Source organism: Myxocyprinus asiaticus, chromosome 8 (assembly GCF_019703515.2).
Source record: "Myxocyprinus asiaticus isolate MX2 ecotype Aquarium Trade chromosome 8, UBuf_Myxa_2, whole genome shotgun sequence".
Classification (NCBI taxonomy): domain Eukaryota; kingdom Metazoa; phylum Chordata; class Actinopteri; order Cypriniformes; family Catostomidae; genus Myxocyprinus; species Myxocyprinus asiaticus.
Window position 1 is genome coordinate 27,241,674 of NC_059351.1, and position 26,989 is coordinate 27,268,662.

A 26,989-nucleotide genomic window follows, 5' to 3' on the forward strand; every position below is an offset into this window, starting at 1 on the left:
AAGTTATGATTTCATGTGGTTTGGTTTTGTATTTTCTGTTATGTCTATTTGATTTGCTGCATGGAATCAATAAAAACTGTTAATGACAAAAAAAAATCAAAAAAAAAAAATACTGCTGGTGGTGTTACTCGCTGAACCTGGCAGGTTGAGTATTCCTGAACAACCAAAATCTCATTTGGGTTTAGGTTTCTCACTGGGACAAGCCATCAAATCATCAAATCCATTTGACTTTCCAAGACCCCTCTCATGTTCTTCATCCTCCTCTTTCTGCTTCTTCTTGTATAATGTACTGTGCTTGTTGTCTTCTGTAATCTCATCAAGCCACATCAGCTACTTAATGGGGTACCTCAGGGTTCAGTGCTTGGGACACTTCTTTTCTCTATATACACAACATCACTGGGACCCATCATGCAGGCACATGGTTTCTCTTACCACTGCTACACCGATGACACGTAGCTCTACTTGTCTTTCCAGCCCAACGATACCACAGTGACTATTCGAATCTCTGCCTGTTTGGCAGACATCTTGGCCTGGATGAAGGAACACCACCTGCAACTTAACCCAGCCAAGACCGAACTCCTTGTCTTTCCAGCCAACCCTGCTGTTGAACACAACATCACCGTGCAGCTGGGTTCAACTACAGTAACACCTTCCAAAACGGTCAGAAATCTAGGGGTAACCATCGATAACAAACTACATTTCACAGACCATATCTCAAAGACTGCAAGATCATGAAGATTTACACCCTTCAATATCAGGAAGATAAGACCCTTCCTCTCTGAACATGCCACACAACTTCTTGTTCAGTCACTTGTCATAACTAGACTGGACAACTGTAACACTCTCATTGCAGGCCACCCTGCATGTGCAAATAGACCCCTGAAAATGATCCAGAATGCAGCAGCACGTCCTAAAATCATTTCTGCAGAGTTACGCGCCCACTAGAACCCTGCGGTCGGCTAAGGAACGTCGACTTGTACCAACACAAAGAAGCACCAAAACACTTTCCCGGACTTTCGGCTTCATCGTACCACGTTGGTGAGTCAGCTTCCATCCGTGAAGCTGACTCACTTTCTGTTTTCAAAAAATGACTAAAAACACATCTTTTCCAAGAGCACTTAACAAGTCACAAAAAACATTTATAATAATCTTATTGCACTTTAATCTGTTTTGAATACTACTATTCTGATGCTAGTGAAACTTTGTAATATGGCACTTTTCGTACCACTGTCTCCTTAAGATGATTTGCTTATGTTTTCCTCTTTTGCAAGTCGCTTTGGATAAAAGCGTCTGCAAAATGAATAAATGTAAATGTAATCTTCACCTCACATGATGCCATCTTGTCCCTCATATCAGACTTTCTTTTTCCATGGTGTCCAGTTTCGGAAGATTTACCTGGTCTTGGAATAGGCTGTACAATGGTACAATGGTTGTAGTAATCTTGCTTCTTTGAGAGCCTAACCCTGAGATAGATGAGAGGTTGGATGCTCCTCCAGCAGGTAGCACAGACTCTGCTCAACCACTAGCAGACAACACAGACCTGGCCTTCCCACCCACTGATAGCATGGATTCTGCTCGAATGCGGGACAGTACGCTCGAGGAAGTTGCTCCATGCAAAATTGAGGCTTTATCATCATCTTCACCACGTCCTGGACCGATTGTTGATCCAGCACCCAGACTAAACACTGAACCTGCTCTGGAAGTGGCGAGACCTCCTCTTATCATCATCTCTGCTTGCTTCTGAATGAGAGTCTCATTCACTACATTGGCAATCCAGTTTTGGATGTTTGCAATGTTGACCATGGGTTCTCCATTAGGACCAATCATTGGGGCAGGTGGTGGAGGAGGCTCTTGGGGTACAGGAGGTTGTGATCTTGTGCTACCTGAAAGGACAGAAGATCTTCCACTCAGCCCAGACATGTTATCGTCTCCTGCGACACTTGCGGATGGAAAACCACCTGTGCAGAAAGCAGACAGGGGGATGCTGGCGCTGCTTAGAGCACTCTCGGTTTCCCAGCCACATACAGAGTGGCTCTCTTCTAGTGTTTTCCTTCTACACTCCAGAAGCTTTTCTCGTCACTGTTGTCTCTTTACTGTGGCTGTGTCCTCCCCTCGGCTCATTTGCAGAATCTCATCCTTGTTCTCTTCACCACCAAATTTCTTCTGTTGCTTCAGTTTCCAGGTCTGATAGGCCATCAAGTTGACGTCCTCCAACAAGGGAGCTAGGGCCTCTGTCTCGCACTCCATCTGTTCCCCCTTCTCTGTTGCTGCATCCTTTTTGTTCCAGTCAAACTGAATGTGCTTAATCTTCCACCTTTCCAGTGGTGTTAGATGTTCCTTGATCTTTTTGCAGAAGTTGTACATCGAACTAGTGTTAGAGAGAATACTCTCTATATCATCATCAGTTTTCTTCTGGCTCGCTTTGCTGTTAGTGTCATCATCGGCATCTCTCAGCCAGTATTGTGCAGCCGCCTGCTCTTCGATCTCTTTAAGGCGTTGCTTCCATAGATTGCCGTAGCTGCTACAGCTGCTCGTGTATCCTGCATCTGAAGCCGGTCGAAAAGGATGACGCCTGATACATTCCTTCATCATTCGCACATCTTTGCTGGTCACACTGTCCAGGTCTTCCGGTCGAACTATCAGATGCTTCCACTCGCCTAGCAAAGACTCATCATCGTTGCTGATGTTATGTAAATACTGTAAACAACACTTATTGTATAGAATATTTTTATAGCTTATATTATGCTTTCACTCGTATTAAATCTGTGTTATCTTCAGTGGAGGAGTTGTCTGTCAGGTGAGTGTGTAGAAAAGCTACAGCAAAATTCCTCCTCTGAAATACACAATATACAGTAACTGTAAAAAAGAAAGCCCATTTTTGACACATCACATTTGTTTTATATCATCATTTTTGTCAAGAATTTTCTATGGAAATCTGCGGGGGTAACATATTCCCACTGTATTCACTCATTTATTTTAATTAAGTCACATTACTGGCCACTCTCGGTTATCAAGCATGGCCTGATTGATGTTCATGAGCTGAGCCTTCATAACTTCTTTCTTGGAACCCTATTGCAAAGACAGCGTAAGCAAGAAACAGACCAATCGTAGATAAATGGCCACAGAATGGACCTGCTTAAAAAGGCGTATGACCATCATGTTCAGCATGTAAACCAAACGAGCATTGTTGTGACCAAAGAGCTACAGGCAAAAGCAGACACTACAGACTCGAGCCAAGCTGGTCAAACAACATATATATTTATTTTTAATTATTTTTTGTGTTGTTCTTGCTGTTTGTTTTGTGTGTGTGTGTGTGTGTATGTGTGTGCATGTTTGACTGAAGGGTTATGGTGGGATAAAAGCAAGAATGCTATTGTTAGCATTGCTACTGTAAACTGTGACATTCTTTTACATGTTCAAAAAGGGGAAAAACCTGGTCAAATGATGACAACACAGTGAATACATGAGACTCTGAATGGCTGAATGTTGCTCAGATCACAATACAAATGGAATGCATTCAAAAATAATCTACATCAATTAAGCTAAAGAGAGTCATTCTCAGTCATAATTCTTATAAAAAAAAAGAGAGAATATAATCTTTAAAATCAAGCTAGTACAAAGCTTCATTTGAGATAAATCCAGTGCAATGTGAACATTGTGAAAAGCACTTTACAGTTTTTGAGCCACTTTGGATGGGAAACAAAACTAAAACTAAGTGCTTTATTTTGAAATTCAAAGCCCTGTATTAAATTCCTGTGTTTGAGTTCCTTACTAAAGCCCTCTAGTGGACGGAGTCATGCACTGCATGCTGCTCATTGGGTTAATTATTTTTTTAGTTATTAATTAATATTTAAATTAATTGAATCTAACTCATTAAAACCTCATATGGGGCTCCAGTAAATGTAGTGTGCTACGTTTAGGAGCGGGTTTGGTTATTAGCAATAATTAATAATTATCAAAGATAATTAATAATTATTAAAATCAATAGAACATTGATGAGAATCAATGTTAGCTTTTTCAATCCTTTAAATCAACAATTATCAAAGATAATCTTTAATTGTTAACATCGATGAAACATTAAAATTAACACTAGCTTATTGATCATTCAAATTCAACAATCATCAAAGATAATTATCAATTATCAAAAATCAATAGAATATTAATAAGGATTAACATTGACAGGGCACCACCCTGGAATCAGGGACTAATAACCAGATAGTAAAACAGTCTCAATATTAGATTGTTTTCTTAGGAAAATCGACATCTGAAGAATATCGATTTTTGGGGAAAAAAACAATGAATGAAGGCTTGAATCAGAGCACTGACATCCCGTCAGCATGACACAGGTGTATGCAAAACACTTCTCTTTGTAATATAAACAAAGTTTATTTATGCAGTAATATCAATTAATAATTAATACAATGCAGTCAATAAACTTCCGACTTACAACTACAAACTAAACAGTGATATGATTAGATATGGAAATAAAAATAATCCTATAACATATAAGGTGTGTGTGTGTGTGTGTTTGTGTGTGGTTAGTACGAGAGAGAGAGAGAGAGAGAATAAAGTGACGGCCCTAAAGCCGATTTCGCAATCGTGGGAGAGAAAGCAGCTGTAAACACTCAGAGACACGGTGGACGGCTCGTAAAAGTCCCGCGTTCTTTGACTCTTTAATGGATAACTCAGTTTGCCGGTTTCACCCGCGATGGCGAAAATGCACAACAGTCCAATTTGGTTGGACCACAATACAGCAAAACAAATTTGTGATAATTAATACCCTGAGTATTAATAATGAGCGGACATGGCGGTCCGTAAACTGTACAAGCAAAAAAAACCTTGAAACATAAGAATAACACACTATAATATTCTATCTCTGCCCAGACGTAAACCTCTTTCTTGAATCGCATGAGAACACAGGTAGAATGTTTGTCCCTCCGTCCTTTAACTCGGCCCCGGTTCCTTGAGGCTCGTGTGATAACGGGAGGCCGTTTCCTTGCTCTGTTGGTGGGCACAGCTGTTGATTCTCAGTGGGCTGGCAGAGAACTTCAGAAATGTCGACTTGATTGAAGATGGAAGAGAAATCTTTAATCTCTTCACTTTTGCAGGCAAACGGATGAAGACTGCTCGGCTGTCTCCTTCAGATCCGTTAGAGTGTTCAGTTGAACACAGAGTAATCTCAACTCATCCAGCGAGATGGAGATTGTACGGCCACAGTTTCAAGTCGGACGTTACTTCCTTGTGCCACGAGGTTGCACCTGAGAGCAGCGATGAGCTGCATCTACACACTGCAAACAAAGTTACTGGAAGCAAATCCCAGAAGCATTTCAGAGGTATTTCTACTCCTGATGATGTCATGGTTTGAGGAACGTTCTGTTGTGTGCCTTATCCAATAGGAGTTGAGAGTGCGATCCTTTAGTGAAAAAGGCTTCATGGGATTTGTAGTCTGTTTTGAACTCCCTTTGTTTGATTTTGGCGCAATTTTTATCAGTAAGATTTACGACTTGGTGTGTGGGGGCTGAGTTAGGTTTTACGACTGTGTAAGGCCTGCCTTTGTCTTCTATCTGAATACATGAGGCCCAACATGTACGATCACGCCATGGTACTGTACAAAGCACACGTAACACATAACACTCAAGAGTGAATCTCGTTCTAACTAACGAGTGTACAGAATCAGAATTAGCTTTATTGCCAAGTATGCTTACACATACAAGGAATTTGTCTTGGTGACAGAAGCTTCCAGTGTACAACCATACAAAAACAATAGCAAGACATAGATAATGATAAAAAAATAATAATACACATACGTACAGACACACATACATACATACACACATACACATGGGTAGTGTAAATCTAATACAATCTGTTATGCACAGTGTAAATACAAATCTGTTATGTACAGTGCAAATGTTTTTGTTTTTTTGTTTTTTTTTCTTCCCCCAGATGAATGAAATGGCAGAAGAGGTTGGCTGTGTTGGATAAATATAAGAAAGACTAAACTGTGTATTGCACATAGTTATTGCTCAATGGGGCAATTTAACTGTTCATGAGATGGATAACCTGAGGGAAAAAAAAACTGTTCATGTGCCTGATGGTTCTGGTGCTCAGAGCTCTGAAGTGTCAGCCAGTAGGCAACAGTTCAAAAAGGTAGTGGGCAGGGTGAGTGGGGTCCAGAGTGATTTTTCCAGCCTTTTTCCTCACTCTGGAAGTGTACAGTTCTTGAAGGGGGGGCAGGGGGCAACCAATAATCCTCTCAGCAGTCCGAACTGTCCTTTGTAGTCTTCTGATATCTGATTTCGTAGCTGAACCAAACCAGACAGTTATTGAAGTGCAGAGGGCAGACTCAGTGACTGCTGAGTAGAACTGTATCAGCAGCTCCTGTGGCAGGTTGAATTTCCTCAACTGTCGAAGGAAGTACAACCTCTGCTGGGCCTTTTTCACAGTGGAGTCAATGTGTCTCCCACTTCAGGTCCTGTGAGATGGTAGTGCCCAGGAACCTGAATGACTCCACTGCTGCCACAGCGCTGTTTAGAATGGTGAGGGGGGTCAGTGTTGGGGTGTTCCTCCTAATGTCCACAATCATCTCCACCGTTTTGAGCGTGTTCAGCTCAAGGTTGTTTTGACTGTACCAGGACATGAGATTATGTCTTACAGATACAATGCTTAGCTTATAGGAAGCGTATAAGAAATCAACCTCGCCCTGCACATCACTCAGTAGCGGGATGCTTTGCCTTTAAGAGGGCTCCAAGCAGACCTAGTAGAGCACAGCCAGGTGCACAATACGGTAGTGAAACATCCGAGTTCCACTAAGGGAAACACAGCACATATCTATCTTTTAACCAGAGAATAAGTGTCTAAGGCATGACCGAGACACAAGTATATTAATGTATTTGTGTGGGAAACACAGTAAACATATATTCAAGCGGTATGGCCCGAGTGTGGCACCGCTTTACGTTTGAATGTCTAAAGCACAGCAGAGACATAAGAGATAATTGCATGTAGTGTAATTAAGCAGTATAAACGAAGTATGACGGTGCTTAACATGAAGGGCCGAGTATTGCATTGTTGAATAGAAAAGGCCAAGCAGACCTAGGAGAGCACAGGCAAGTGTGCTCCGGGAGCAAAGAGAATTCATAGAGTTCTCGAAGCGGACCTTAGAATACAATGAATTAATGCTGCTGCACAGACAATATCTGTGAAGCCACCGAATGCACGTCAAGGTTGTAAAATTGTGCAAAGGTGCTGGGCAAAGCCCAACCCACCGCCAGGCAGATTTCTTGTATGGAAACACCATTTTCCCACGCTCAAGTGGCAGCCATACCTCTCGTTGAGTGGGCCTTAATGCCAATAGGTCATTGGGTTCCCTGAGATTTGCACGCCAGTGTTATAGCATTGACAATCCAATGTGACAGTCTCTGCATTGAGACTGGCATGCCTTTCGAGCGACCTCCGAAACAGACAAAAAGCTAGTCCGTTTGTCTGAATTGGCTCGAGCGGGACACATAGGTGTGTAGCGCTCTGACTGGAAAGAGCATATGGGGGGAGCGTTGCTCTTCTGACTGGAAGGGAGGGGGTAAAAGGCTTGTAAAGTGACTACCTGCGCCTTAAAGGAATATAACCTTTTTTCGGTCTCAGCGTGGCTCTAGATTCACTTGGACCGAATTCCAAACAGGAGTTGTGCGTTGAGAATGCCTGCAGATCACTCACCCTCTTAACGGACACCAGGGCGAGTAAGAGAGCTGTTTTAAAGGAAAGAGAACGCAGATTGACAGTCTCGATCGGTTCAAAGGGGGCTTTAGTCAGCGCATTCAGCACCAAGGCCAGGTCCCATGTAGAGATTGTAGCTGGGTGAGGAGGATTCAGTCACCTCGTGCCTCTTAGAAAGCTGACCACAAAACAGTGTCTACCTACTGGCATGCCCCCTACAGCTGCATGATTTGCCGATATAGCGGCTACATATACTTTTAGCGTGACGGAGTAAGACCTGTGTCTAAGCGCTCCTGTAAAAATTCAAAAATGACAGAAATAGGGCAATTAATGGGATAGTCATGTCTCGTAGATGGGAGTGCAACATTTTTTATTGCCTGTGAGAGGTCTTTGTCAACGGCCACACATGTAGATTCCATAACTCCGACCGCGGATGCCAAATCGAGCTACTTGCCTGAGAAGGTCCAGTCTTTCTGGGATTTCCCACAGATGCGCATAAAGGAGCTCCACGATTTCTGGAAACCACGGTTGATTCGGCCACCTCGGCACAATCAGTAGTAGTGTTTCCATTTCCTCACTGATTTTGGAGAGGAGTGGAGGAATGAAGCACAGCAGGGGGAATGCATACAGGTGCTGGTCATATAATTAGAATATCATCAAAAAGTTGATTTATTTCACTAATTCCATTCAAAAAGTGAAACTTGTATATTATATTCATTCATTACACACAGACTGATATATTTCAAATGTTTATTTCTTTTAATTTTGATAATTATAACTGACAACTAAGGAAAATCCCAAATTCAGTATCTCAGAAAATTAGAATATTGTGAAAAGGTTCAATATTGAAGACACCTGGTGCCACACTCTAATCAGCTAATTAACTCAAAACACCTGCAAAGGCCTTTAAATGGTCTCTCAGTCTAGTTCTGTACGCTACACAATCATGGGGAAGACTGCTGACTTGACAGTTGTCCAAAAGACGACCATTGACACGTTGCACAAGGAGGGCAAGACACAAAAGGTCATTGCAAAAGAGGCTGGCTGTTCACAGAGCTCTGTGTTCAAGCACATTAATAGAGAGGCGAAGGGAAGGAAAAGATGTGGTAGAAAAAAGTGTACAAGCAATAGGGATAACCGCACCCTGGAGAGGATTGTGAAACAAAAACAATTCAAAAATGTGGGGGAGAACCACTACGCACAGACGTATGCAAGACATGGGTTTCAGCTGTCGCATTCCTTGTGTCAAGCCACTCTTGAACAACAGACAGCGTCTGAAGCGTCTCGCCTGGGCTAAAGACAAAAGGACTGGACTGCTGCTGAGTGGTCCAAAGTTATGTTTTCTGATGAAAGTAAATTTTGCATTTCCTTTGGAAATCAGGGTCCCAGAGTCTGGAGGAAGAGAGGAGAGGCACACAATCCACGTTGCTTGAGGTCCAGTGTGAAGTTTCCACAGTCAGTGATGGTTTGGTGTGCCATGTCATCTGCTGGTGTTGGTCCACTGTGTTTTCTGAGGTCCAAGGTCAACGCAGCCGTATACCAGGAAGTTTTAGAGCACTTCATGCTTCCTGCTCCTGACCAACTTTATGGAGATGCAGATTTCATTTTCCAACAGGACTTGGCACCTGCACGCAGTGCCAAAGCAACCAGTATCTGGTTTAAGGACCATGGTATCCCTGTTCTTAATTGGCCAGCAAACTCGCCTGACCTTAACCCCATAGAAAATCTATGGGGTATTGTGAGGAGGAAGATGCGATATGCCAGACCCAACAATGCAGAAGAGCTGAAGGCCACTATCAGAGCAACCTGGGCTCTCATAACACCTGAGCAGTGCCACAGACTGATCGACTCCATGCCACGCCGCATTGCTGCAGTAATTCAGGCAAAAGGAGCCCCAACTAAGTATTGAGTGCTGTATATGCTCATACTTTTCATGTTCATACTTTTCAGTTGGCCAAGATTTCTAAAAATCCTTTCTTTGTATTGGTCTTAAGTAATATTCTAATTTTCTGAGATACTGAATTTGGGATTTTCCTTAGTTGTCAGTTATAATCATCAAAATTAAAAGAAATAAACATTTGAAATATATCAGTCTGTGTGTAATGAATGAATATAATATACAAGTTTCACTTTTTGAATGGAATTAGTGAAATAAATCAACTTTTTGATGATATTCTAATTATATGACCAGCACCTGTACTTTCGACCTGCTGGCCATTTTTGAGCTAAAGCATCCACCCCCAACAGAGCCTGTCCTGTCATGGAATACCACAGGGAACAATGAGGTCTCCTTGAAGGCGAATAGATCTATCGTCATCCTCCCAAATCTGTTCCAGATCTCTCTCTGTCGAGAGAGCATGTCCACTCCGAAATTCAGGGCTCCAGGCACACGGGTTGCCCGTAACGACAGGAGACACTCCATTTGAAGAGTTGTCGCATGAGTGTCATCATTGCTGGAAATTGCACACCGCCCTGGGGATTGATGTATGCCACTACTGACTTGTTGTCAGTGCGAATCAGAATATGATGCCCCATCACCTCTGACTCATTTGCTTTTAGGGCTAAAATAACCACCAAAATCTCCAAGCGGTTGATGTGCCAGGTCTGTTTTACATTCATCCATTCCCCGAATGCCAGGCGGCCTTCGCATAATGCGCCCCAGCCCGTGTTGGACACATCTGTAATAACTACTTTGCATCTGGAAACCTGACCTAAGGTGACCCCAGGCCAGTAAAACTCCGGAGCTATCCATGGTGCTATCGCAGATAGACAGTGGTTGGTGACTACAACGTGATGGTGCCCGTAGCGCCATGCCCGTTGAGGAATTTTACAGAGGTCTCATGTGTAACAGACCAAGGGGAGTGACCACTGCTGTGGCTGCCATAAGCCCGAGGAGTTTCTGAAAGCATTTCAGAGGCAGAGCCCCGCCCAATTTGAAACTCGCTGCCGTGCTGCATATCGAGTGTATTCTATAAGCCGAGAGCTAAGCACGCATTGTTACAGAGTTCAAACACAACCCCAGGAAGGATATTTCCTGACTGGGAATTAATGAGCTTTTCCTCATATTGACCCGTAGGCAAAGTGTATTCAAATGCGCGAGCACGCCATAGTCTCTGACTGTGCTAAAATGAGCCAGTTGTCTAGGTAATTGAGTATTCGCAACCCCTCCACTTTCAGAGGCACTAAAGCTGCATCCACACATTTCATGAATGTGCGCGGAGCGAGGGAGAGGCTGAATGGCAGGACTGCGAATTGATATGCCGTCTCCTCGAATGCGAACCTCAAGAAGCGTCTGTGATAAGGAGCGATCGGGATATGAAAATAGGCATCTTTCAGATCTATTGAGACAAACCAGTCGTTCTGAAGGATGTGTACTATGATCTGCTTTTGTGTCAACATTTTGAACGGGCATTTTGACAGTGCATGATTCAGAAGCCTTTCTTCGGGACAAGAAAATAACGGCTGTAAAGGCCCTTTTGACACTCGCTGAGTTCGACAAGTTCTATTGCCTGCACTGCTAGCAGGCTGTTGATTTCTGCATGCAGAATGTGAGCGTTTTGAGATGACGCGTGTGGCTGTCTCGCAAACTGAAGTGTGTAACCGTGCTTTTAGAGTTGTTAACACCCAATTTGATATGCCTGGAAGGGATTCCCAAGCTTTTATTCGCTCGGACAGTGGGGGTAGCGTGATCGCTGAAGAGCTTAACATGGCGCCCGGCCCAGGGGCGGGGCTGACAGTTAGTGGGATGTGTGTGGGTGCATGAGTGTTTGTGTATTTTTCTCTTTTCGCACTTCCGGCAAGGCGGGCAGAGTGCACATTTTTTTATACACTTTATTGGCGCAGATAAACAATTGTGAACAATCTCCCGAACAGGAACAGTGGGGGTAGAGAACAGGGATTCTGTGCGAGTCCGCTTGGGGGCGGGGCTTCCTCACGGAGGACTCTTCAACGCGGACTCCTCTTCACGCTGCTGAAGCTGTCAGGAACGCTGAGGCTGATCAGAGGAAGGTTATCCAATGAGCAGGGCCCTTGACGCGGTGGCTGTGGATAGCGGCGCTTTGGCCAAGGCTTTTTCCAGTGAACGGCTGGCTCAGATGGACCTGAGGTGCCTGGGGAGTAGAGTGCTGCCGTTTCAGGGGGCGCTGCACTGAAGCGGAGCATGAATGGCTGGGCTGAGCGGCGGTACTGCCTCGTTTAGGCATGAAATGCTTCATAGCCTGCTGCTGTTTTTGGGCTGTCTGGAAGCGCTCTGATAGGGCTTCCACTGCGTTGCTGAAGAGACCAGCAGGGGTTACCGGCGCGTCGAGGAGGGCCGACTTGTCCCCATTGCGCATGTCAGTCAGCATCAGCAAAAGGTGTCTAGGACAACCAGATTTCCCATGGTGCGCCCAATCGCTCCGGCGGTGGCCTTTGTTGCTCTTAGCGCCAAATCGGTCGCAACACAAAGTTCTTTGAACATGGTCAGGTCGGGACCGTATTCATCCATTTTTTTTTTAACGAATTTTGGCCTGGCAGACCTGGAGCACTGCCATTGTGCGCAAGGCGGCACCATCTTGCCCAGCTGTATTATGGGCGCGTCCCGCTAGTGTTGAAGTAAGCCAGCATGGCTTAGATGGGAGCAGTGGGTGGGATCTCAGGCCAGTTTGAGTCGAGAGACATAGGTGGGCTGCTACCACCTGTTCAACGGGGGGGGGAAGCAAGCCATATCCCATTTGTTCTCCACTGTCGACGGATGTGAAAGCTGCTGTATTGGAGAGGTGCAGCCTCGCCAAGTATGGTGAACTCTATGATTCCTCACCTCTGGGAACCCCGCAGGTCTATGCGGGGCAGTCTTAGTTTGGTGACCTGGCAAAACCACTCGTCCAGCCGAGAACGAGTTGGCTCTAATGGAGATGACCATTCGAGCTACAGCTCGTCTATAGCCTTAGTGAGAATATGGACATGCTCCACATCCGCTTTCGAAGAACAGTTTCCGCCTCTTAGGGGGGGAAAAGCAGTGTCCTCCATTGACGCGGACGAGGTGACAGTGTCTGAAGCCGTGAGAGATACGGTGTCATCATTCTCCTCTTCTCCATGTTCACCATTGCCGAACTGCATGAGGGCAGAAGCGCCATCAGGCGGGCAAAGACTTTTAGTGAACAGGACAGGGGAAGAAGAGTGTGGGGGTGTGGGGCATGCGGGACCTGAGCCGGCAGTACAGCCTCACAATCCGTTTGCTCCATATCCTCACCTTGAGCATAGTCGTTCCCCAGGTCCTTGAGGGACAGGGGAAGCAACGGAGCGAGAGTAGTCGGGTCATTGCACTTAAATAGCGCTATCCGAGTGCAGAGCGTTTTGAGGCAAATTGCCTCGCAGTGTGGGCATTCAGCCTCTACCAGCGCTGCTTCTGCATGGGCGTGGCCCAGACAGAACACAAAGCTCTTGTGGCCGTCAGACGTGGGAACAGGTTTCCCACATCTGCACTTATGCGATGGCATCTTGAAAAAGACGGTCCAGTCAGCGCAAGTGTGGAAATATTTAACTCTTTTAGCTCACCGGAGCAAGGCAGGGGAACGGTCGTCTTCAGGAAGGGAAGCACCATCCACTGCAGGTAAGTGCGATTCGATGGTGAAATCCAGGAGTAAAGGAGATAAATTCTGACTGAAGGCATTATGCCCACTTATATAGAGAGCTGAGTGCCGCACGCTCTGTGTCATTGGCTGAGTGGGCGTGAACACCATTGGCTCAATACAGTTGCATCTGAATTGGCGTGATCCAATAGGAATTCAGAAATCGGAGAAAAGGAGTTTTTCCCCATCAGCAATGCGATGTAAGTGACCGAAATCGAAAGGGAACTCCGGGAGCGTAAATGAAAACTTTGGAAGCATGACTGAAAATGCGAGCAGCACATCTGTAAGTCCTGATCAGTGAACTCAAGCAGAGAATTTCATTAAAGTATGCAGTTTATTTGAAGACTAAGTGTAAATTTTGCCTTTGAATTTATTTTTTCAGTTTCCATTTGCATTTATTCATTCTCAGTTTATATTTTTGTTTTTAGAAAAGTTACGTTCAAAACAATTGGCACAAAAGTAATCCCATACGTCGAGGAACTCGACACATGAGCGGAAGTGTGGTGAGATATCTGCTTCAGGAAAATCATCCAACTCGATCCCCATATACGTGATGTTCATACCCTGTTAAAACACCTCGCCAGTGTACAGTCCTGTGCCATGAGCCGCATTCACAATATGAGTGATGCCGAGACGCTTGAGACGAGCTTTATTTACTGCCACTGATCTGCAGACATGAGTAAAGTTTTCTGTTATAAACGCTTGTCTTCAAATGCTGTTCATAATAATTAATGTGACGACTATGTCAACCAATGTCAGAAATGAACTTTTACATTGTGACAACATTTGCCCCCATAATTAGATTTTTAGGAGCATTTTTTTTTGTAATTACCTTTGTTAGGACATATTTAAAACATATACTGTGTCTCATTCGTTTATGTCAAACACGTTAATTAATTCATGGTAACACTTTACAATAATTTTTTATTTGTTAACATTAATGTATTAGGTGTCACGAACTAACATAGAACAATATATTTTTACAGCATTTATTCATCATGGTTAATGTTAATGTATGAAAATACAATTGTTAGTTCATAGTGCATTCACTTTTATACAAATTTTAATTGTAAAAATGTATTAGTATAATATACTACAGTATAAAATTAACATAAACCTACATTAATAAATGCTGTAAAAGTATCATTTATTTTTAGTTCATGTTAACTAATGGAACCATATTGTAAAGTGTTACCCAGTTCATTTAAACAAATTCTCAAGATTGAGAATTTGACCTCTTACCCTTACTTGATTAAAGATTTAAATCAATATTCATTCATGAATATGACTATATTAGAATATCAAGAACTACAGGTGCATCTCAATAAATTAGAATGTCGTGGAAAAGTTCATTTATTTCAGTAATTCAACTCAAATTGTGAAACTCGTGTATTAAATAAATTCAATGCACACAGACTGAAGTAGTTTAAGTCTTTGGTTCTTTTAATTGTGATGATTTTGGCTCACATTTAACAAAAACCCACCAATTCACTATCTCAAAAAATTAGAATATTTTGACATGCCAATCAGCTAATCAACTCAAAACACCTGCAAAGGTTTCCTGAGCCTTCAAAATGGTCTCTCAGTTTGGTTCACTAGGCTACACAATCATGGGGAAGACTGCTGATCTGACAGTTGTCCAGAAGACAATCATTGACACCCTTCACAAGGAGGGTAAGCCACAAACATTCATTGCCAAAGAAGCTGGCTGTTCACAGAGTGCTGTATCCAAGCATGTTAACAGAAAGTTGAGTGGAAGGAAAAAGTGTGGAAGAAAAAGATGCACAACCAACCGAGAGAACCGCAGCCTTATGATTGTCAAGCAAAATCGATTCAAGAATTTGGGTGAACTTCACAAGGAATGGACTGAGGCTGGGGTCAAGGCATCAAGAGCCACCACACACAGACGTGTCAAGGAATTTGGCTACAGTTGTCGTATTCCTCTTGTTAATTCACTCCTGAATCACAGACAACGTCAGAGGCGTCTTACCTGGGCTAAGGAGAAGAAGAACTGGACTGTTGCCCAGTGTTCCAAAGTCCTCTTTTCAGATGAGAGCAAGTTTTGTATTTCATTTGGAAACCAAGGTCCTAGAGTCTGGAGAAAGGGTGGAGAAGCTCATAGCCCAAGTTGCTTGAAGTCCAGTGTTAAGTTTCCACAGTCTGTGATGATTTGGGGTGCAATGTCATCTGCTGGTGTTGGTCCATTGTGTTTTTTGAAAACCAAAGTCACTGCACCCGTTTACCAAGAAATTTTGGAGCACTTCATGCTTCCTTCTGCTGACCAGCTTTTTAAAGATGCTGATTTCATTTTCCAGCAGGATTTGGCACCTGCCCACACTGCCAAAAGCACCAAAAGTTGGTTAAATGACCATGGTGTTGGTGTGCTTGACTGGCCAGCAAACTCGCCAGACCTGAACCCCATAGAGAATCTATGGGGTATTGTCAAGAGAAAAATGAGAAACAAGAGACCAAAAAATGCAGATGAGCTGAAGGCCACTGTCAAAGAAACCTGGGCTTCCATACCACCTCAGCAGTGCCACAAACTGATCACCTCCATGCCACGCCGAATTGAGGCAGTAATTAAAGCAAAAGGAGCCCCTACCAAGTACTGAGTACATATACAGTAAATGAACATACTTTCCAGAAGACCAACAATTCACTAAAAATGTTTTTTTTATTGGTCTTATGATGTATTCTAATTTTTTGAGATAGTGAATTGGTGGGTTTTTGTTAAATGTAAGCCATAATCATCACAATTAAAAGAATCAAAGACTTAAACTACTTCAGTCTGTGTGCATTGAATTTAATACACGAGTTTCACAATTTGAGTTGAATTACTGAAATAAATGAACTTTTCCACGACATTCTAATTTATTGAGATGCACCTGTATATCAGATGTTAAGAATAATAAACAGAAGAATTAATATTTTTTGTCCCCTGCATTTTGCATTTGGGGGGCATTTTTGTCATTTTTCGTGGCATTTTTGCCCCAAGCCCCCTTAACAAGGCTGGGTATTGATACAGATTTCCTGCTTTGATTCACAACCTCTTGATTCGATTTCCATTCCGATTAGGTTTCAATTCATTTCGTTTAATATAAAACACTAATGAATGTAAACACTGGTGCTTGTTTATCATGGATATTAAATAGCAAAACCTTGTTAACAAATGTATAAAAAACTAAAGAATAAAAACTTTGAGAGTGAGTGCTATCTCCTTTCTGTATTTTTCCAGGTCATTGGTATTAGATGGGAAGTGAATGCCCTCAGCTGTCTTTTCATTAAGGACATTTTCAGCAAACTAAATTAAAAGATTAAAAAAAAAAAGTTAAAAATAGCAAGCTATATTAAATTTAACAGTTAATAAAATATGTAATAAATTTAAAATATTATGACAATGAACATAATATTGATATTGACTAAATTACATTAAACTTATTATATATTATTAACAGCAAAAACGAAGAAAAAATTCCAAAGTCTAAGCATGAATTCTAGTTTTTAAACACTCATCTTAAGTGCAACACTTTTGTATTGCTTTCAATACAGTTCAACATTAAATTTGTGTTTTGGTGATTAAATCTGTCTTGTGCCAAAGGCAGGCATTTGCAATTTCACATACAATAATACATAATTTCAGAGCAAATACAACACACGACGTTCCATCTGCTTGCACTGGGTGAGGAAGGAAATATCAAGTATCTACATACTAAGTATCAAGTAAAATATCAAGATATCCAGATACCACAATATGCCTTGTGGACTCCAGGCATCTTGTGAGTTTGAAAGCTGTTGCTTTCAAAGGATCCAGCAGCACGGTCCTCTGCTGTTTTGGGTAGATTATCTAAAATTTGTAACCCCACACATACCCAAAGAACTGTCTTGTTACACACAAAGGCTGCTGCTATAAAACATATTGCTATATCAGTTTCTAAGTCTCACCAGTAGCATCTAGTGATGGTTGTCATTAACAACACCCAAAATTATCTCAGAATTTTCAGGATCATGCTGTAACATAATACAATAAACTTAATTAAGTTGCATTATTAGTTACCATAACATTCTAATATCATATGTTGGAGTTACTCCAATTAAATGCAATCTTACACGTGTTCACTTACCTTTAATTTGGACTTCCCACTATTCCAGATCCGAGTCATTTCAAAAGAATCAACAAAAAGGGCCTTTTCCTGATGGAGCTTGTTGTACTTCCTCACCAGTAATGATATATAGGCATTGACAACCTTGAAATAAAAATGGAATAAAAAAATAAATAAAAGACCAGTGAAAAAAAAAGCTCTGTTAAAAAAAAAAAAAAAAAAAAAAAAAAAGATTATGTCAAAGATGACCTGCACAGAACAGTTCTTACCTCACTCTCCAATTCTTGGTCTGGGCCTGTCTGTCCAATGTCCCAATAAAATATTTTATAGGGACCAATCCGAGACAGTAGTACATGAACACACTTCCCAGCCCAAGCGTCACTTATGTCTGCATAGAATAATGACAGATATTTGTTTTGCATTTGTTTTAACAAGATATTTTTTTTCCTGTTTTACAGAAGTTATGGATTTCTCCAAGGACTGTGTACAAAACTCCGCAATGTTTCCTGCAATGATGAAGGCCTAACTGTAATATCTCCACTGCTGGCTTCTCCAATGGTGGTGGTGGTGTCGTCTTGCGATGTTTGGGGGCTGTCTTCTCTGGTGGTGGAGTCCTGTGCGCTTTCTTCCTTGCATTGTTTTGTAGGGGCTAACACCAGATGACTTTTATTTGGTACAGGTGGAATTTTTGTTTGAAATTTTAGTTTGTGGAGTATTCTTGGCACCTCCTCAATGTGGTTTCAGGTGGTCAATGCTCACCTTTGGCAGTCCTTTGCCATTGCTATCCAGCAGATCCACAGATTTGCCATCTTTTTTTGTGATTGTAAAAGGACCAAGAAAATCAGGGTCCAGTTTGCCCCCTTTACTTTGCTGTGCACAGATATTCTTCCTCCAGACAAGATCGCTGGTGTGATATATCTTGCCCGTTTTCTTTTCCATTCTTTCTTTTGCTTTCTCTCGAGGCCTGATTGCTCTGCTGTAAAACTTTCAAAAGTTCTTCTTGTTTCTTTGTGCTGGAGAATACCTCCTCTTCTCCAATGTCTTCTTCAATGCTATTTTCAATCTACACATAATCAAAGCCATAAAAATAATTTTCAAACTGGGTGTAAAACATTTGTTAAAACAACTTATTTTGTCCTTGTTTCCAACAACATCAATAATAATAAATTGCACCTCTGCACTGTTCCGTTCATTTTTTCCAGCAGGCCATTGGTTTGTGGGTGATAAGGGGCACACAAGCTCCTCTTGATGCCCAGTATTCTGCACACATCACTGTTGATCTGAAAATAGATAGACAATTGAGAGTTGCTCTGGAAGCATAATTTTAGAATAAAATTAATATTTTAACATGTATTATGGTATGTAAACAATGAGTTCAAGAAAACTACTTACGTTTACAATAATAACCAGATTATAGGTACATTATCTGAAGAAAAGTCAAGTGGTGGCAACAGCTTGCTGCCCCAAATTTCTATGGCATTCAGATCTGGCGAGATGATCACTCTGATCACTTTTCAATTTAAGTCTATGGGATTTTTTAGCCCAGAAAGCGTGAATTATGTGCCCAATTGCTCATGCCTATAGCACAAACGGTGCAGGACGATTTAGACGTAAAGGTTTAGAAGATGTATGTGAGATAATAATAGTGATGCGAACTCCACTAATGGCTGTTCCCCTATTCTTTCATTGATTGTACAAACTTATATTCCCACCCCAAAATCATACCATTGGTTAAGTCAGAAGTTGACATTTCAGAATGGTTGATCAAACAGCAACAGTATTTGCACTTTTCGGAGAATCGGGCAATGAATGGCTTACTTATAGTTGTATCTGCCCGTTAAAGAATTACACACGTCGCCTTTAACTTTGACATTTACCAAAATACATTTTTAAAGCAAACTTACTGGATTTCAATTCAATTAATTAAAAGTAATTTTGTAATATAGGTACATAAGAAATTCACAAATTCCTTTCCTTTTTTACTTTACAGTTGTTAACCTCGCTGGCTGACTTGGACTTCAGGGGATAGGCCTGAGGCCAATTTGTGAAGTAATCAATGAGGACACAGATATATTGATATCCTTCCTCTGTCATTGTCAGCTTCCCAATGAAATCCATTCCAAGGGGGCAGTGACCTGATAAATTATATAATACATCAAGCATGAACAGATAAAACAATGTTTATTAATCATGATTGCAATTGTTGAAAAAACCTAATTTAACCAGTTTAGCAAATTACTCAAATTAAAGCACAGAAGTCAAACTCAGCTCCTGGAGGACCACACTCATGCAGAGTTTAGCTTCAACCCCAATTAAACACGTGAGCCAGCTAATCGAGGTCTTCAGGAATACTTGAGAATTACAAGCGTGTTGGAACAGGGTTGTATAAGTAAACTATGCAGAAATGTGGCCCTGCAGAAGAAGAGTTTGACACCTCTGAATTAAAGGAATAGATTACGAAGTAAAATATGTCAATAACAAATACTCTCAAAGATACAACAATGGAATGCATTTAATTCATCTGAGAGAGTTTAAATTTCAACATTCAGAATTTTATAAAATCTTGATATAGTCACATCAGGCCATTCTCAATACTCAACTCAAAATACCTGTATAGGAGTGCATTCCACAGGTTGCTTGAGGTCACAACACTTACTCTGGCATACCACACAACTGGCAACCTATAAGGTATTTTAAAATGTAGGGGATTTTTTTTTTTTTTTTTATTGGTTGTCCAAGAAAAAGAATAGATCAAATGATCAAATTGAAAACTTGTTATAATGCTTTATTGCACCATATTGTATGAGAGGTTATCTGTAGTTTGTCACTGACAAACTGAAATATGTACTTACCCAACCATCAATATATGAAGACATTCCAGGCCAGTAGAATCTTTTCAAGATAGGATCCCTCGTTTTAATTTGGCCACAGTGTGCTCCAAATTGCACTACAATAAAATTCTTGAAAGATCTTGTCTGCTGCATTTTGGCCACAAATTACTTTGACTTGCAGCTCCTTGGCCTTTGTGTTTAATATAGTACAATTCTTCATCTGTGAATCATCAACAGCCCATATATAATTAGGGGTGGAATGCTCATTACCAATAACACTTATGTGCACATAATGCATTATTTGTGGTCAATGTCAGAATAGCCAGTTAATGTTAACAACACATTAATGTAACCCAACTATCTGCAAATGAAATCTTAGGTTCTCAAAAAACACAAAATACTTCCTAATTTTTAAAACATATGACTAAAGTTATGTTGCACACTTGTGCACAAGTTGTGGGATTGATTGACAGTGTGAAATGTTGCCTGGTGTCATTTTTGTGATTAGCAGTTACTTTGATTTTTTGGAAACCATTTTACAATATTAACATTTACAAATGTTTAATTTCACAGCAGGAAAAATAAAACCATTGTTACAGCCCACCTTCCTTTGGCCTAGGGGTATGGGAAGGTGGGTAACAAATGTTTTGGAGAGCACAAGAGTGGTCCCGTCTCCAGAGCAACCACAAATTACATAAACGTGATATGGCAAAAATAACAATTTATTAAAGAAAACAGTGGGATAAACAGACATGGACTTCAGCAGGGGAACCAGCCAAAATAACAAAAGACATTCTTCCTAGAGGGTTTAGAAAATAACTTACCTATCAAAAAAAGCACAAATCACTTCCCTAACTCCCTCTCTGTAAATAAACAGGAGAAAACAGAATTGTTCACAAGTAAATGGCATCCACCTCCCTACTAAAGAGGTCCCACAACAAACAACTTAAATGGGTTACACAAAGTAAAGCTGGGGAAATAACACTAGTGTAGAAATTGCACATTCAACTGTCAAGTACTTCAACAGGAGTATAAGCAGTACATAACTGCAAATGACAAGATTGTTACACTACTTACTTTAGCACAACAAACAAGATCAGTATACTACTCACTTCAGCACAACAACAAATGTAACACTGGGACCAAGCAATAGACTAACTCTTGCAAAAGAAAAAATTCTCTGTACATCTCTCCCCAAGGTGAAGAGAGTTGTGGGCCTCTTGTACTCTCCATTCCTCGGCTGAGCCAATCATGAGTAATGACCAGCAGGTGGGTCTCATTATCCTGCTTAATGGACAGCGAAAGTGACAAGGAAAGCACAGGGAGCTACAACACACACAAACCACATTTAAATATCACCATCACAATGATATAATAGTTATACGTCCCTTGGGACATAACACAGTATACAGATTTTGGTAACTTCTAATACTGCCCTGTCGTATTTGGTGACCCTACTGTATGTCTGCAACTTTTCACATCAGACCAAAATGCTTTCTGGAATATGACACAGAGGAGATTAGACATCACCAGAGTGAATTTGGGTAACATTTAATCCATTCTGTGTGAAATAGAGAGGGGTAATGGATTTCGGTAACCTCTAATACTGCCCTGTCAGATTTGGTGACCCTGCTGTATGTCTGCAGCTGTTCACATCAGACTGAAATGCTTTCTGGGGTATGACACAGAAGAGATTAGACATCACCAGAGTGAATTTAGGTAACAATAAATCCATTTTGAGTGAAATAGAAAGGGTAACAGATTTTGGTAATCTCTAATACTGCCCTGTCGGATTTGGTGACCATGCTGTATCTCTATGGCAGTTCACATCAGAGCAATGCAGTTTCTAGGAAACAAAATAGAGCAGTCTAGGCATCACCAGAGTAAATTTGGGTAACATTAATTTGGGTGGTATTAAGATACCACAGCCTGCAATCAAAAGTCAGATATCTCAATATGAACTCAAACATTACTCTTCAAATTCAAGACTAAATTAATTTTAAAAGCTTTATACATGTGAACAACTGACTCATTTGTGTCTGTTTTTATGTCTCCCAAGGAATTTTATTGCATATCATACAAAGAGACAAATAAGTATTTGTGTGACTCACTTCTCTGCTATATAGATGTTTGGCCAGACTTCATCGACGGTGTTAAACGGTGCTTCGAGACGATCCTGCACCAGTGCTCTCTGTATGCCCAGCATATACAGTATCTATCATGTCTTTGACCTGGTTATACAGATCCTCCATCATCAGCTGCTCTGCTGTTTCCAGCATACTGTCAGGGGTCACCGGCACTCTGAACTCACTGGACTTCAGTTCTGAGAAAACACCAGACAGACACTGACAACACCAGACATGATAAAATACTGGAACATTACAGAAAGATTCAAGGGTGAATTCTGAGAATAACATGAAATCAAGTCCTCGTTCTGAAGAAAATGTGAGAGGTGTTTGCCTGTGCAAAAGTTACCGCCTCTGTGCTAGGGTTACTAACAGCTTCATTTTAGTGAGGTTTCTATGTGGTTACAAAGACATACAAGCCCATCACCAAATCACTAAAACTATATGAGAAATAGTTTTCTCATATATGCAATTTATTTTAAAAAGTAATGCAAAACAAATAACCAATTGTTTCACTAAAATTGTAATCAAATTACTTAATCACAAAAGTAATCACATTACTAATTACTTTAATTTGTGTTTCTGCTCAGCAGATCCAAACAGACATGTATACAGTATGCATTATTTCATAATTTTAACGTTAATTTCTGCTATTAATAGTTGACTGTTTAACACTTAAAAAAAAAATAACACAATTAATGCAGAAAATGGTGCAAGAGAGTGCACGACTGAACGGCAGCTGGACAAAATAATAGTTTTGTGATTTTAAACCACCATTCAATGTTTTATTTCTAATAGTTATTTTTATTTATTGTGTCTAATAATGCATTGGCAATGTACACTTAAGTTTCTCTTGCCAATAAAGCTTGATATAAACTGAATCTGTCCATTTGATCATATTATTAAAAAAGTCTTATTAATCTCTATCCACAAAAAAAAACAAAACATTTTAACATACATATTTAGATAATTAAAATAAATGATGAATAAACAATTTCTTGCAAATTCGATTTGATTATATTTTAATGTTTGCTTTAATTACCATGATTAATAGCAGAAAACAGTGTGATTAATTAGCTGTTTACATTGACATCAATAATGTGAATAATTAATGTAGAAATCCACCATTTACAGTGCATCTGGAAAGTATTCACAGCGCTTCACTTTTTCCACATTTTGTTATGTTCAGCCTTATTCCAAAATGGATTAAATTCATTATTTTTCTCAAAATTCTACAAACAATACCCCATAATGACAACATGAAAGAAGTTTGTTTGAAATCTTTGCAAATTTATAAAATATATAAAAAAAAAAAAAAAAAAAAAAAACCACATGTACATAAGTATTCACAGCCTTTGCTCAATACTTTGTTGAAGCACCTTTGGCACCAATTACAGCCTCAGGTCTTTTTTGAGTATGATGCTACAAGCTTGGCACACCTATTTTTGGGCAGTTTCTCCCATTCTTCTTTGCAGGACCTCGCAAGCTCCATCAGGTTGGATGGGGAGCGTTGGTGCACGGCCATTTTCAGATCTCTCCAGAGATGTTCAATCGGGTTCAAGTCTGGGCTCTGGCTGGGCCACTCAAGGACATTCACAGAGTTGTCCTGGAGCCACTCCTTTGTTATCTTGGCTGTGTGCTTAGGGTCGTTGTCCTGTTGGAAGATGAACCTTCGTCCCAGTCTGAGGATCAGAGCGCTCTGGAGCAGGTTTTCATCAAGGATGTCTCTGTACATTGCTGCATTCATCTTTCCCTCAAGCCTGACTAGTCTCCCAGTTCCTGCCGCTGAGAAACATCCCCACAATATGATGCTGCCACCTCCATGCTTCACTATAGGGATGGTATTGGCCAGGTGATGAGCGGTGCCTGGTTTCCTCCAGACATGATGCTTGCCATTCAGGCCAAAGAGTTCAATCTTTGTTTCTCATGGTCTGAGAGTCCTTCAGGTGCCTTTTGGCAAACTCCAGGCGGGCTGTCATGTGCTTTTTACTGAGAAGTGGCTTCCGTCTGGCCACTCTACCATATAGGCCTTATTGGTGGAGTGCTGCAGAGATGGTTGTTCTTCTGGAAGGTTCTCCTCTCTCCACAGAGAAACGCTGGAGCTCTGTCAGAGTGACCATCGGGTTCTTGGTCACCTCCCTGACTAAGGCCCTTCTCCCCCGATCGCTCAGTTTGGCCAGGCGGCCAGCTCTAGAAGAGTCCTGATGGTTCCAAACTTCTTCCATTTACAGATGACGGAGGCCACTGTGCTCATTGGGACGTTCAATGCTGCAGAAATTTTTCTGTACCCTTCCCCAGATCTGTGCCTCGATACAATCCTGTCTCGGAGGTCTACAGACAATTCCTTGGACTTCATGGCTTGGTTTGTGCTCTGACATGCACTGTTAACTGTGGGACCTTATATAGACAGGTGTGTGCCTTTCCAAATCATGTCCAATCAACTGAATTTACCACAGGTGGACTCCAATCAAGTTGTAGAAACATCTCAAGGATGATCAGTGGAAACAGGATGCACCTGAGCTCAATTTTGAGTGTCATGGCAGAGGCTGTGAATACTTATGTACATGTGATATTTGTAGTTTTTTATTTTTAATAAATTTGCAAAGATTTCAAACAAACTTCTTTCATGTTGTCATTATGGGGTATTGTTTGTAGAATTTTGAGGAAAATAATGAATTTAATCCATTTTGGAATAAGGCTGTAACATAACAAAATGTGGAAAAAGTGAAGCGCTGTGAATACTTTCCGGATGCACTGTACATGCCATATTTAATTTACTCTGCAGGCCAAAGTCTCTGATAATAGAGGCGACCTATAAACTAAATCTTCTTTTATTAGATATGAGTCTTCATCTCTTGTGAGTGGACACCATTTCAACATATTAGATGAAAGTTCTAGTCACTACATTGAGTAAAAACTTTTTAATGACCACAAAACAATATATATAGGGGAGACCGGGTATGGTTGTAACATGGGGAGAGTTGTAATACCACCAATTCCACCAATCAGGGATAAGATAGGAGTCATATGATCATTTCAGTGTTTACCTACTTCCTCCCCAATCCCACATGGTGGTTGTCAAGGTGCACGCAGATATAGAGAAAAAACTGATTTTGAGGTAAGAAAGTAAATTTTTTTGACCAAGACTATATTTTGTTTAGTACTTATACTATTGCAGATAAAATCATATGACTTATATTATATTAAATTGTAGTTTCTCAGGCAAAATGTGATGCATTTTTTCCCTGCTAATTTCAAACAACTATGCTAATACAGCTAGCTAAACAATGGCTGACATGGGTAGGGTGGGTTGTAACACATCTTTAAAAAGTGTTACAACCATCCCCTTACATACAACTAGGAACACTTAGGCAATGCCTCGGCAGTGGAAAAGAAAGAGAGGTGTGCTTGCCAATGTTTTAAAAAAAAGTATCTGATGAGGTCACAAAGAAGGGCAAGTCAGTCAGATCAGTTGCGAAGGCACATGGGATCTGCCATGTAACACTGAGCAGATACTGCAAATCACTGCAGAAGGGGTCCATTGATCTTCCCAGTGTAGGTTACTGGAGCAGCAACACAGTTTTCTCTGAGATGCAGGAGGAAGTGTTAGCTGACTATTTGACTCAAGCAGCAGACCTGTATTATGGACTGACTCCACGTGAGGTTAGCATATGACAGGTTAGCCACTGGAGACCAGAGTAGAATTGAATAGTAGCGTAGTTGCCAGATAAATTGAAAAACTTTTTGTGTCTATGTACTCAGGTTTTATATTCCACTTTCTTTTTTACAGAAAACTTTTGTGTTGACTGTATGGAGCCATTTGGCAACTCTAAGCCAAAGGAAAATGTGGCAAAATGTGCTCTATGCAGTCTCTGGGCCCACCAACTCTAGTTCAAAAATTCAGTGAATTACAGGTGCTGAAGCAAAAAGTGTTACAACCATACCCGGTCTCCCCTAATAGTAGCTGGTCTGAATGTGCTGGTATTAAATGTTTATTTGCAGACCTTCACTGATTATCTTTTTAGCGGTGATTGCAGAAGACAGATGAATTGGCTCCATGTAGGTGCTTGATGCGTCTGAACCAGAGATCATGGAGAAACGGTCTGATTCGGTGGAGAAGTGGTCTGACATCATGGAGAAACTGTATGAAATTCAACACACACTCACACACACACACAGTTTAATGACAGAGAGGAAGATCATGAGTAATTAGCCATTATAGGTCAGATATAGATTAATTGTGCTTTTAGTTCACTTAAACTGAGCAATAGCACAGGCACTTGGGTGATGGACAGCGTAAGTAATGTGACTGAACATCTTCAACAGAAGCAGCTTCATCCTGATCTGTAACCTGTTGATCATTTGATTCAGAGCTGCTCTCACCAGCTGACGCCATTATCACTAGATCACGTCAGAGAAGAAACTTTAACAAGGCCGAGCTGATTGAACTGATTTCTAAACTTGAAAGTCTGAAGTATGCATAATATGTTTTACTGAATGAATAAATAAAAAATAATAATTAATCTAATCAAAATATGTATTTATTCATTTGTTTATTTTAATTTACCACAACTCAAAAGTATTAAGTTCGGCAAACTTAATTATATATATAT

At 40.9% G+C, this 26,989-nt stretch overlaps 1 pseudogene; it reads right to left on the bottom strand.

Moving 5' to 3' along the window:
- Positions 1-171: 171 nt before the first annotated feature.
- On the bottom strand, positions 172-26,772 carry LOC127444741 (serine/threonine/tyrosine-interacting-like protein 2; annotated as a pseudogene).
- Positions 26,773-26,989: the final 217 nt, after the last annotated feature.